A 13,081-nucleotide genomic window follows, 5' to 3' on the forward strand; every position below is an offset into this window, starting at 1 on the left:
GGCCTTAAAAAATCCTGCAAGTAATAGAAAAAAGAAAAGTTTTCAGAACAGCCAGATTAGTGAGGAAAAAGAAAAAAGACAAAGAACAGTTTAATGGCCATATCCCCACAGGGCATGGAGATTTAAGTGAGGTTCAAGGGTGTGGTGACTTTCCATCTCACTAGGCACCTTCAACTCTGCCTACAAGCAGATAATTGACCCTCCCCCATCAACTCCACCTTCCAGGATGGAGGGAGAAGGAGTAGTGGGAGGGGCAGTGATGCCAGGAGCAACGTCCCCCCCAGCAACCATCCTCTCCTATGAGTAGATTGCAAAAGGCACTGCTGAAAGCCACTGAGGAAGGGAAAGATATAGGTGAGTTAAAACTACATATATATCCTGTGATTCAACAGTTTAAACTCTTCAGGTCAAGAAAGTAGAACATACTCCTTTTGATATAGAAATCCTCAAAGACCTGAAAAAGGCTTGCACTCTTTAAGGAGCTACATAAGCTTATGTTAAGATGTTATTACAGAATTTGGTTTGTGAAATCTTAGCCCCTAGTGACTGGAAATCTATAGCAAGGTATGCTTTGAACCTGGACAAAAATTCTTGTGATTTTCTAATATAGTGAGCTCTGTAGGATACAAGCCCAACAAAATAGTCAAAGTGGAGTTCATACTTCAATCACCTGTGACCAACTAACAGGTGTAGGTTCTTATGCAGACAACTCAGTACAGATTAATTACTCCATAGCGACATATGAGCAAATTGCTGCTGCTGCTATCAAAGCATGGGCTTCTATCCACAATAAAAATGACAAGAATGAGACCTTCACAAAAATAACACAAGGGCCAAATGAACCCTTTGCTGATTTTGTGGAACATTTGCAGACAGCTGTCATACAAACTAATGGTGAAAATACATTAACAGACATTTTCATAAGGCAACTTGGTAAAGAAAACGCTAATGAGGTTTCTAGAAGAATTATACTGGGACTACGCAAGGATGCTTCTTTAGATGATATCATAAGATGCTGTGCCACAGTGGGCACAAATGCCTTTTATAGCCAGGCTATGATGCAGACTTCCCAAGATCCCAACATAGGAAGACAGGATCCTTTTGGCAAGGGACTTCTAGAGAGACTTGTCAATGCTTTCAATGTGGTAAAGTAGGGCATCTGAAAGCTCAATGTTGGCATAGAGACAGAATGAGAAAACAGGGTGGGAGAACAAGACCCAATACCCCATGTCCAAATTACAACAGAGGCTTCCATTGCGCCTCACAATGTAGACTGATTTAGGGAAACGGAATGAGGGGCCCAGCTCCAGGACCCCAGGCAAAAAATACTTGGGGCATGATGATACTACACCCAGACAGTGCCTAGAAGTTCAGTACCCAGATATGACCAATCATCCAGGAAGCCATGTGATGGGAGAAAGGGATTACAATCAGGAAGAATAGAGTTATATGCAGCTGGGATTGCTCCTCTCCGACCCCAGTCAATGTTCCCAAGAAACTCTCTCAAGCTCTAAGAGCTTCCTGTATATATATGATCTCCCAAAGGTTAACTCCTCCTTCTGGAGAGAGAGGGATTCTGGGTTATCTCCCAGAGTACTCTCTGGCCCTAAGGGAGGTGTGAATTTGGATATCTCATACTAAGCCATACTAAGCCCTGAAATCTCCCAAATGTGTGAACTCCATTGAGTACTTAGATACTTATGAGCTCTCTAAAGGTGTGAACACAAGCATCTTTTCTATCAGTTATACTTAGTACCTTGTTTCAAGTTCCAGCCCAAAACATCTCCTTCCAAGATCAAATCAATCATTGAACCATGCCAAATTAGATAATTATTGTCTCTATCAACTCTAATGGCTTAACAATTTGTAAAAAGATTCCAACATGGGATAATTCAGATTCCCCCTGGAGAAGGAAATCTGTTCCTCTCCAGCCTATGGATCCCTTGCCTCCAGGCACAGAAGGCTTGACCATTTCACTTCCTGAAAGTATGTACAAAACTCTATCTATCCATACACTGATGTGGGAAACTGGGGAATGTGTAGATAATATCCCAGTCACTAATACAGGTAGACAATGTGTGACATCAACCCGGAGAGGTAGTAGCATCAGGTTTACTGATACAGGCTCCTAATAAGCAATCTGGTGATAGTCGCCCAGATTCTGACTCCAAGCAACACAATCCAGGAATATAATGGACAGCAGCTATGACAGATGACCGACCTATGCTCACGATTTATACAAATGGCATCCTATGAGAAGGACTGATAGACACTGGTGCAGATCATACAGTCATTAGAGGTGCCAACTGGCCCAGTCACTGGCCAAAGATTAAAGCAGACACCTACATGTCTGGCGTAGGAGGATCTATAGCAACTGAAGTTAGTGCTGCCCCTATGAGATGGACTTTTGAAGGCGAAACAGGAGTTTTTACTCCTTTTATAGTTGAAAAAATCCCCATCAATCTGTGGGGAAGAGACATTTTACAACAATTAGGGTTAATAATGAGTACTGTGGTTATTTAGGCAGGGCTGCTGTTGAAGGCCTGCCAACACTTTCACCTGTTCCTATCTAATGGAAAACTGATACACCAGTGTGAATAGAACAGTGGCCCTTAGGTGAGAGATAAAATTCAGGCCTCGTTAGATATAATTCAGGAGCAACTTGATCAAGGACACTTACAACCTTCTCTAAGCCCTTGGAATTACCCAATATTTGTTGTAAGAAAGAAATCTGGGAAATGGAGGATGTTGACTGATTTAAGAAAGGTAAATGAACAGATGGAAACTATGAGAACTCTTCAGCCTGGACTTACATCCCCTAGTCAATTGCCTAGAGCAAGGGTCCTCAAACTTTTTAAATAGGGGGCCAGTTCACTGTCCTTCAGACTGTTGGAGGGCCAGACTATAGTAAAAACAAAAACTTTGTTTTGTGGGCCTTTAAATAAAGAAACTTCATAGCCCTGTGTAAGGGGGATAAACATCCTCAGCTGCCACATCTGACCCGTGGGCTGTCGTTTGAGGACCCCTGGCATAGAGAATGGCCTTTTTGGTTTATAGACATTAAGGATTGTTTCTATTCTATCCCTCTAGATAAGGAAGAATTGAAAAGATTTGCCTTTTCACTGCCCAGCGTTAACTTAGCTGAGCCTTATAAAAGATATGAATGGACAGTTTTGCCACAGGGAATGAAAAACAGCCCTACTATGTGTCAAATGTATATTGCTGCTGCTCTTGCTCCGATAAGAAAAGCATTTCCCAAAGTAATGTTATTACATTACATGGATGATATATTGGGATGTGCACCTGAGGATCAAATGTTAGAAGCATGTCTACAAAAAACCATAGAAACACTAAGGAACTACAAATTACACATAGCTCCAGAAAAAATTCAAAGACATGCTCCTTTTTAATATTTAGGATATGAAGTATACCCTAAGATGCTTACAATTCAAAAACTGTCCTTAAGAACAGAGAAGCTAAACACATTGAATGATTTTCAGAAATTGATAGGAAATATCCAATAGATGCATCCAGTGTTAGGCTTGACTATCTATCAATTGTAACGGTTACATGACATTTTAAGGGGAGACAGTGCTTTAAACTCACCATGTCAGCTTACAAAATGCAGCTCAAGAGCCTTTGAGAGAAGTTGAACTGGTTTTATCCAATGTGGTTGAAAGAGTCACTCAAAAATCCTTGGAAATATCAGTTTTTGAGACACAAGAGGCAGCCACAGCAGTCCTTCATCAAGGAGACAGTGTGAGACAGTGGGGAAACCTCCCAGCACAACCAGAACAAAGCCTTACTCCTTACTCAGTGCTTGTGGCTAGAATTTTATTAAAGGCCATTAAGCGAGCAGTACAATTATCTGGGATAAGATCTGACAAGATATACACCTTTTATACTAATATACAAATGCTGTGCAATCATCCCAGAGTGGCAAATTTTATTAGTCACAACTCCAAATTTTACACACGGGTCTCCATTAAAGATAACCAGATTATTACATAATTGGTGATGGATTTTTGAAGAAAAGGTTTCTAAAGTTCCTCTTAAAGGACCACCTATCTTTACAGATGCATCCAAACATAATATTTGCGCTGTATACTCTCATGACTTAATTATAAAGAGAGTAGTCCGAACTCCTTTTCAGTCCACTCAGAAGAAGGAGTTGTATGCAATCATGCTAGCTCTTATTATCCAGGAGACATAAATATAATATCTTATTCAGCCTATTCAGTAGGTGTGGTACAAAGAATTGCCACAGCCCAAATAAAATTTGTAGCCTCTAATATATATGAGCTCTTTAAGGAACTTCAAGAGCAAGTGAGAAAGCATCCAGGCAAGATTTATATCCTGCATGTCTACTCTCACAGGGGACTTCCAGGTCCTATTTTTGATGCTAATTCAAAGACAGATAACCTTCTAACTATGTTGATCAATACTCCTTTATTTCAAGAAGCCCAGGAATCTCATTTTAAATATCATCAGGCTGTTCGAGCTTTACGTTTACAATTTGGAATAACAAGAGAGGAAGCTAGATGCACAGTAAAAGCTTGTACAGCTTGCCTTCCTTTCCACGCTCTTACACTGCCTCTAGGTAAGAACCCTTGTGGTTTGAGATCCAATGAAATTTGACAAATGGATGTGACCCATTATAAATCTTTTGGTCGCCTGTCTTTTATCCATGTTGTGGTAGACACCCTTTCAGGATTCACTTATGGAATACCAGCAGCAAAAGAAACAGCCCAAGTGGTCACTTAATTCCTTATACAAGCATTTGCAATTATGGGTGTGCCACAAGCAATAAAAATAGATAATGGACCTGCATATACTTCAAAACATTTTGCACACTTTTGTGCACAGTATAGGCTTTTACACACCACTGGCATACCTTTCAATCCTCAAGGACAGGCAATAGTAGAGAGGAGAAACTGAGGCATTAAGATGCTCGTCCAAAAACAAAAGAAAGGGGGATTCTAAATCTAGCTCTTTATACTATTAACTTCTTGATTTTTGACAAAGATGCACTGGCTCCGGCAGACAGGTTTTATAACCCACTGGAAGGTCAGTGTCCAGCAGCTCCACTATCTTTAGATAATCTCCAGGTGATGTGGAGAGACCCAGAAAGTGGGGAATGGAAGGGACCAGATAGGTTACCTGCTTGGGGGAGAAGGTTTGCTTGTATCTATAAAGGTGGAGAAGGAATCAGATGGGTGCCAACGAGCCTTATCCACCTTGTCCATTGGAGAGAGACTGAGCAGACCTTTGAAATGAAGGAGAAGACCCAAGAAACCTTGGGTGGTTCCGTTGCTAACTGTACCCACCACTGAAAGAGCATGGTAGTTATGGTGTTTGATCCATGGACATCAAAAATTGTTGGACCTCAAAACCCTTAGGAATCATTGGATTCTATGAGACATGATAAAACTGTTGTAGGATTTCAAAACCCTAAGGAGCATTGGATTCTCTGAGACATAATAAGATTATTGTAGGACTTGAAAGTCCTCAGGAGTCATTGGATTTTCTGAGAAATGCTAAGACTGTTACAGGACTTCAAAATCTGCTGGAGTCATTGGATTCCCTAACACATAAAAAGACTGTTGTAGGACTTCAAAAACTTGCGGAGGTCATTGGATTCCCTGACATGTGAAGCAATGGACAATAGATTGATTTTGGGCTATCTCTTGGCTGCTGAAGAAGGCATATATGTGACTGTTGTTTACATACCCTCCTTCTAGGACTTCTGGAAATCTTTTACAATACCATGTTGATTTATATTGTTTGTTATACCACTACTTGCATGTACAATTCATGTTTGTTACACCACATTGAGCCTGCACTGGTTGTGGGGAGAGTCATCACTAATAGCCTGTGTGTTATTGCTATGTGCTTGCGTAATATCTCCCATGCTGATGGGTTTGTGCATGTGTTTCTAATAAGATCCTTCAGCCCAGAAACCCACTAGCAATCCCCACTTCCCTTTGGTGCTTTTCATCTCCCTTCCTGAGATGTCAGGGATGGAGTGATCATCTCCTTTTTAGTGCTTTCACTTCCCTGCCTGAAAAGTCAGGGTGGGGCATTATCACCTCCTTTTCAGTGTTTTCACCTCCTTTTCTGAGAAGTCAAGGAGGGCATGATCACCTCCCTTTGGGGGCTCTCACTTCCCTGAGAAGTCAGGGATGGTGTGACTACCTGTATTCTAAAACAAAAGAAAGTGGGAGATGTAAAGGGCTGAAACTCTTGAGTTCATGCATTGAGGTTCAGACAAGCAAGCACTTAAGGCTAATTACCAATTGGACAATATTTTATTAACATTTGCTTGGAAAATGGCCCACCCCACCATTCTGTGTGGGCTCGATCTGTTGGTGTATAGAGAGATGAGGAGGAGGGAAAAAAGGGTGGAGACAGAAAGCCAGAATGACTCCTGGCCAGATTCGTGTGGGCATTCTGTTCAGGCCCACAAAGAATAAAGATCAAGAAGTTTTGCTGATCCTGACTCCGGCTAATTCTAAAGTATCCAGAGTACTAACGTGATCATTACAACATAACTTTTGGAAACACTATTCATATTGGAGGAAGAGAAGCAGCCATATACATTAGATACATAGTAGGGATATTTTTCATTCCCTGTGGCAAAACTGTCCATTAAAATCTTTTATAAGGCTCAACTAAATTAATACTGGGCACTGAAAAGGCAAAACTTTTTATATTCTCTGTCTGGATCCCACCAGAGGCAGCCAGGAGATCTTACCATTACCAATCTTCAGAATACTACTGGACAAGGCCAGTCATGTTCTTAAGAAGAGTCAAGAGCCAGAGGAACAGGAAAGAGAAGACAGCTTTAGTGCCACTCAGGTACATGTTCAGGAACTTCTCCTCTGCCTCTCCACCTGCCTCATTTTTTATACCCTATAACTCTCAGTGCCCCATATAAGCCTAAAGAACTATTGCCAAGTTACATCAGGGGAGGATCTCCTCAGATCTTTGTGCTCACTCCTGCGCATTCATCACTGGTCAACATATTCTCATGCATGACAGCAAACACTCTGATGTTCTCAGCAATAGTCAACAATCATAATCTCAGTTTGATGGAAAACAGGCCCTGAGTACATGCACAATGAGATCTAGAAGTACTAACAGCAGTTCTGCCTGTACCCATTCTTATTCAGTGCTGTTATCCACCACCCTGATAAGTTGACCCTACCCTAATCCAGCTTGGTATTTTCTCATTTTCTCAGGCTAAACTTCAACAAGACCCTTAACAAGTCTCCTTATCCAGAGGGATAGAATAGAAACAATCCTTAATATGTATAACCCACAGAGGTCATTCCCTGGGCAACTGAGTAGGGGATGGAAGCCCAGGCTAAAGAGTTCCCATAGTTTCCATCTGTTCATTCACTTTTCTAAAATCAGTCAACATCCCTCTATTTTCCAGATTTCTTTTATAGAGCAAAATACAGAGGGATTCAAGGACTTAGAGAAGGTTGAAAGCGTCCTTGGTCAAGTTGCTCCTGTACTATATCTAATAAGGCCTGAATTTTTCCTGGGTAAGGGCCACTGTTCCACCCACTGGTGTATCAATTTTCAATTGGATGGGAATAGAGGTAAGGGCTGGCAGACATTCATCAGCAGTCCTGACTAAAAAGCTGACGTGCTCAATTGTAATCCCAACAGCTGTAAAATGTCTTTTTTCTTTTGCCTTGCTTCAGGACTTGGGAAAGAAAAACTGTACTGAAGGTGCCCAGTGTGTCATTGCCCCTCCTGCTCTCCTGCTTCTCCCACCCATGAAGGTGAAGTTGAGGGAGGAGGATAGAAAGCAGAGGATATCCCAAGGGCACATGCTTGGGCTTAGGCAAAAGTGAAGGCAGGCTGAGAAGCTTGAGAAGTGCTCTACCCTCAAAGTTCTCAAGCACAGTCCTTATATTCTTTCTGGCCCAACTTGCCATGCACCTCAAACTTCCCAGCCTGAATACAAATAATCATAAATAAGCAAATACTATAAAAGACTTTCTTAGCTCCTTCCCATATACTGTACTCTCCTCCTGTACTCTCCAGCTACAGACATAACCCCCTGCTTGTTTTTCTCCTCATACTTCCTTGTTTGATACCCCATGCTAAAAGCTTTCTTTTCCTTTTTTTTTGTATACCCCTAAGGGAAACAGTATGGAGGCTTTGGGGAGACTCCTTCTCTTGGGCCAAAGTAAGGGTGTTAAGGTTCTGCAGCTGGAGGATTCTCCTATCCAAATCCCTATTCTAACACTAATGATCTTATTTGAAACTTAGCAAAGAGGAAGATGGAAGCAAATTTCCCAATAATTTATCATTTATTATATGGAGCATGTGACCTGATAATAAAGCATAGGCCTAGTGATCTTGGCTCCGGCCATTATATGCCAACTTGAGGATACAATACACTTTTCTAAGCACAGAACAAAGTACAGAGAAGAAATCATCTAATTGTTCAGCACCACAAAGGTGAAAGATTGTCATTGGCTGATTCCAAAGAAGCAGACATAGGTGCCACATGGTATGAAGACTACCTCTCATTCATTACCTCCAAGGAATGCCTTTGTAAACTTACATGTCCCAGCTACTCCCAAAACTCCCTGATGAGGACAGACTTACTGGTAATTGGGGAATTTGAAAGATCGCCTTAATTGTTAAAGATGGGACAAGGACAGATTCTCCTGGTCAAGTTGTCCTGGCTTCTCACAAATAGCCCAGAAAACTTGCAAGAGGTGCTGAAACAATTATGAGACAATATTTTATGAGACTATTGAAAACAAAGTATATTTTTTAACTCCTGGTAACCGTATCCTTAGTGTGTAACATCAGGGAGGGAGATGTGGACTCTAGCACACCTAAGCTTTTTCACTCAAACATAAGAAAATGGGCTTCACCTTCAAAAGCATCATAACAGTATAAATTAGTCATTTTGTATAAGGAGAACTGAGTAAAAGGAAAAGAAGAAAAAAAGAGAAAAATATGAAGCACTTCATGAATTTTGTCATCCTTCTGCAGGGACCATGCTGATCTTTATCATTCCAATTTTAATAGATGAGCTATCCATGTGAGTACCTGTCTCTTTTTTACTGGCAAAAAAGTGAAAAGATTCTTTGTTGGAATACACGGGAGAACTGTTGGAATACACGGGAGCCATCTGACAGTGGCTGCTAGAGACACAACCCAGAATGGATCACCTCTTGTGAGAGGATGATACAAAAAAAAAAAAAAAAAAAAAAAAACTGAAAAGCATTTGCATCGACTGATCTCTCTCCTCTTCCCTCAGCCTCCAATTTATTTCATTCCCAGTCCACAAGCAGCACCTGTGTCAGCAAAGGCTGCCTGCAACTCCTTCAGATGCTATGATCCACAGCTGTGGAGGCTCTCAGACAACTGATCCATCCCTTAACAGTTCTTTAATCTCCCCCTCTTTTTGGCCAAAAAGGAGAAAAGTCAAGTTCTCCATTCCATAATCACCCTGCCTCTTTTTACTTTGAGGATGCATATTTCCAGAGTTGAAGCCCAGCCACCAAACTGTGTCCTGAGACTGGCAGAACAACAATTCTTTGCACTCAACATCTGAATAACCTCAGCCACAGAAAACTGTGAGAATAATTCCAAATCAGCATTAGCTGATGTGACTGGACAGGCACCTGTAATCCCCGTGCTCCATTCATGAATCTTGGTAGGAACCACATTTCTGCATTGTTACTATTATCTCTCCATGGTCAGGGTTACAGCTCACTGTGTATTTATTGATATGTTTTGAGATTTGCCCACACTAAAGGGTGTTTCCTCTAGAGAGCTCAAAGCTCATGTGTCTTGTTTTCCTCTTTAAATGGAATAAAGAAAGCCTTTTACTTATGGTCACTGTTAGCTTTTTGTTTTTATTTTAGTATTAGAGTTAACTGTGCTTGTGATAACCTATAGGAGCTCTCTAATTTCTTAGAGCTGCTGTGAGTCTCTCATTTGGATAGCAGTGACACTCATAAACGGCTGTTCTAGGGAACTTGGAGCTCTCTAAGGCTACTGGTGATTCACTCTGGCCAACCATTACCTCTCGTCTGATCTCTGTACAGGAACCTCCAGAAACATGGACCTTGTATTCACAAAGGGAGAGACTAAAGGACTGACCATCTATTTAAGATTTTCTAGGGCTGCGTGTCGACATTTCTGATGACAAGTATGAAAGAGGCAGACTTGAATTCTGAACATTTCCCCTCAAAGGCTAGAAGATATTTCTTGGAATTTGTCCTCTCCTGGTGGAGTACTGGCTGGCTCAACAATCATTCAAACAGAAATGCTTAGATTCACTCCCCAGAGCAAATCAATGTGTCCTAAGGACTTCTGCCTCTCATCAGGACTTCCCATCTACATTTCAGGGTCAGTCATTGTTATTTTTAGCTTAACGGCAAAAGCAGTAAGTTCACAGTCAATAATGATTACCACCAAAAAGTTTCATTTGGTTAATTTTTTGTTCTTCATTCAACATATTCTGATGCCAAAATCCATCAGAAGTCCTGAAGGAAATCATCCCTTTCTGGTGACATTCACATAAGTGAATGAATACATGATAGTTTACCCACAAGCCAGAAGAACACAGATTACCTTTATCCTGAAGAGTTTAAAGTGCTGTTCCACATTGACACCTAGGGCTAAAGGGGACATCTTTAACACTGGGGCTAACTGAATTAAACTGGATTTACTAATATAACTTGGACATGTCCCAGACAAGGAGCAGTTGATTCCATTGATTCCATAATCAACTGATGAACCTTGAAATCAATAAGGATAGTGTGTGTGTGTGTGTGTGTGTGTGTGTGTGTATGTATGTGTGTGTGTGTGTGTAGATTTTGTAGAACCAATGTCTTCTAATCATCATCACCCACATTCCTGCAGTTGTTTTTCTCCCAGTGCTGAGGTTTTATGTTCCTCCCAACACAGAATATCCATTCTCTACTCTCTTCTCTGTCATTGAGAGTTCTCAAGGTCTCTTGTACCTTTTTACCAATTCCTGAATAATCTTGACCCCCTCCTCCTCCTCTTCTTCTTCTTTTTCTTTCTTTCTTTCTTCTTCCTCTTCCTCTTCTTCCTCTTCTTCTTCCCCTTCTTCTTCTTCCCCTTCTTCCTCTTCCCCTTCTTCCCCTTCTTCTTCTTCCCCTTCTTCCTCTTCCCCATCTTCTTCTTCTTCTTCCTCTTCTTCTTCTTTCTCTTCCTCTTCTTCTTCTTCCTTTTTGTCCCTTCTTTCTTCCTCTTTTTCAGAAAATATAACGTACCCATTTAAATACTTAAGACTGTCTTTAACCAGAGGGCACTCTGTCTTCCAAACAGAATAATAATGAAGATCAATAATCTAATAATAAGTAATAGATCAAAGTTATAAAATCCAAGCATGCACATTGAAAAGGAAGCTCACCTCTTCCACATAACAACAACAACAACAATAAGAAGAAGATCATATGTGTTTGTCTATCCATATATAATGTATATATCTATATATTATATATACATTTTTGTATAATATTTTATACTTATCTTCCCATTATATTTTCACAGCTTGGGAATCGGTATGATTATAAGCCTTACTTTACAGATGATGAAATTCAGGGAAACAGAAGTTATGTGGATTCCCAATGATCCCACACCTAGTAAGAACCTCCTTTGGTACCTAGGATTTACAGTGCCTCTGAAAGCAAGAAGGACCTCAGTTCCGATCCAGGCTCAGACACTTACAAGCTATGTATACTTAGACAAAATGACTTCATTTTGTTCTGACATAATTACACAATTTTGTCCTGCTATAATTAGCACCAAGAACTAGTCAGGACCCAAACAATGACAAAGTGGGGTTTGGCTTAGGAACTATTTGTTGGTCAGTCAATGAGAAGCAGACTGATCTGGCTTTAAGTCATGGTCTTTAACTAGCTGATACAACCAAGACATCTTGTGAGGTTTCAGCAATCAAAATTTACATTCCTTTGGGCAGAGCACCTAGAGGTAAGAGTATGGTACCTGTATGGACAGAGGAAAGGGAAGGGAAGGAACAAAGGCAAGGCAAAGCAAAGCACATCATGTACAGAGCAATAGCAACATTGTGTAATGATCAACTGTGATAACTCTTCCCAAGTGTAACAATGATCCCAGCTTATTCCGAGGTAATTGGATGGAAAATGCTATCCATATCCAGAGAAAGAACTCTGGAGTTTCAATGCATAGTGAAGCTATTAGTGAATACTATTTTCACTTTTTTTTTTTTCTTTTTGTTCTGTTTCTTCTTTACAACATGAGTAATATGGAAATATGTGTCACATGATTGACTTTGCACAACTTATGTATCACATAGCTTGCTGTCTTAAGGGAGGAGCTAGAACAGGAAGGAGGGAAAATATTTAAATTGCCTTTACATCTAATTGGAAAATATGAAAAAAGAAGAAAAACACGCATGCAAAAGAAATGAATAAAACCAAGGCAATGATGTGTACAGTAATAGGATTATTGTTCAAAAAGTAAATGGAAATACTAAGTATTTTGAGTAATATAAACATTAAAATTGGCTTATGTTATTAACTTGAGTAGATTTGGAGTTTGAGGTGGCACTGGTGTTAAAATTAGGATCTTGACTAAGGAATAGGAGCGAGTCTGACTTAGGACTGATTGGGGAAGTGTCAAGAGCAGGCTGCTACTGGACACACCAAAACAAACACAATTCTCCTTGTCCTTAAGGATATCAGATTCTCCTACCAGGACACAATATGTCCTCAGATAAGAAAAGGACAAGTCCTCATCTAATGCCTATTGTTAATGTTATTGCAGAACATTAATACTGTTGTTGCATCTTCCAAGGCACTTTCAACAATTTTAGTCTAGTACATATGAGAGCTACCTTTAGGGGAAAAGCCCAGAAGCTGGCATTTCACTGGACAGAGTCTAACAACTTTCCCCAAAACAACTGATGATAAGGATATGGCATTCTCTGCATTTCTGAGTTACTTGGGTGATGCTAAAGCTGTCATTCTTATGAAATCCCAATTATGAAAGCTACATTCCTCTACTAATATCCTCCTTCAGGACAATT

At 40.4% G+C, this 13,081-nt stretch overlaps 1 pseudogene; it reads right to left on the bottom strand.

The window, feature by feature from the left end:
* Nucleotides 1-8,982: 8,982 nt before the first annotated feature.
* Nucleotides 8,983-9,081, bottom strand: LOC116423105 (annotated as a pseudogene).
* Nucleotides 9,082-13,081: the final 4,000 nt, after the last annotated feature.

The sequence above is a fragment of the Sarcophilus harrisii genome, chromosome 3 (assembly GCF_902635505.1).
Source record: "Sarcophilus harrisii chromosome 3, mSarHar1.11, whole genome shotgun sequence".
NCBI classification, from domain to species: domain Eukaryota; kingdom Metazoa; phylum Chordata; class Mammalia; order Dasyuromorphia; family Dasyuridae; genus Sarcophilus; species Sarcophilus harrisii.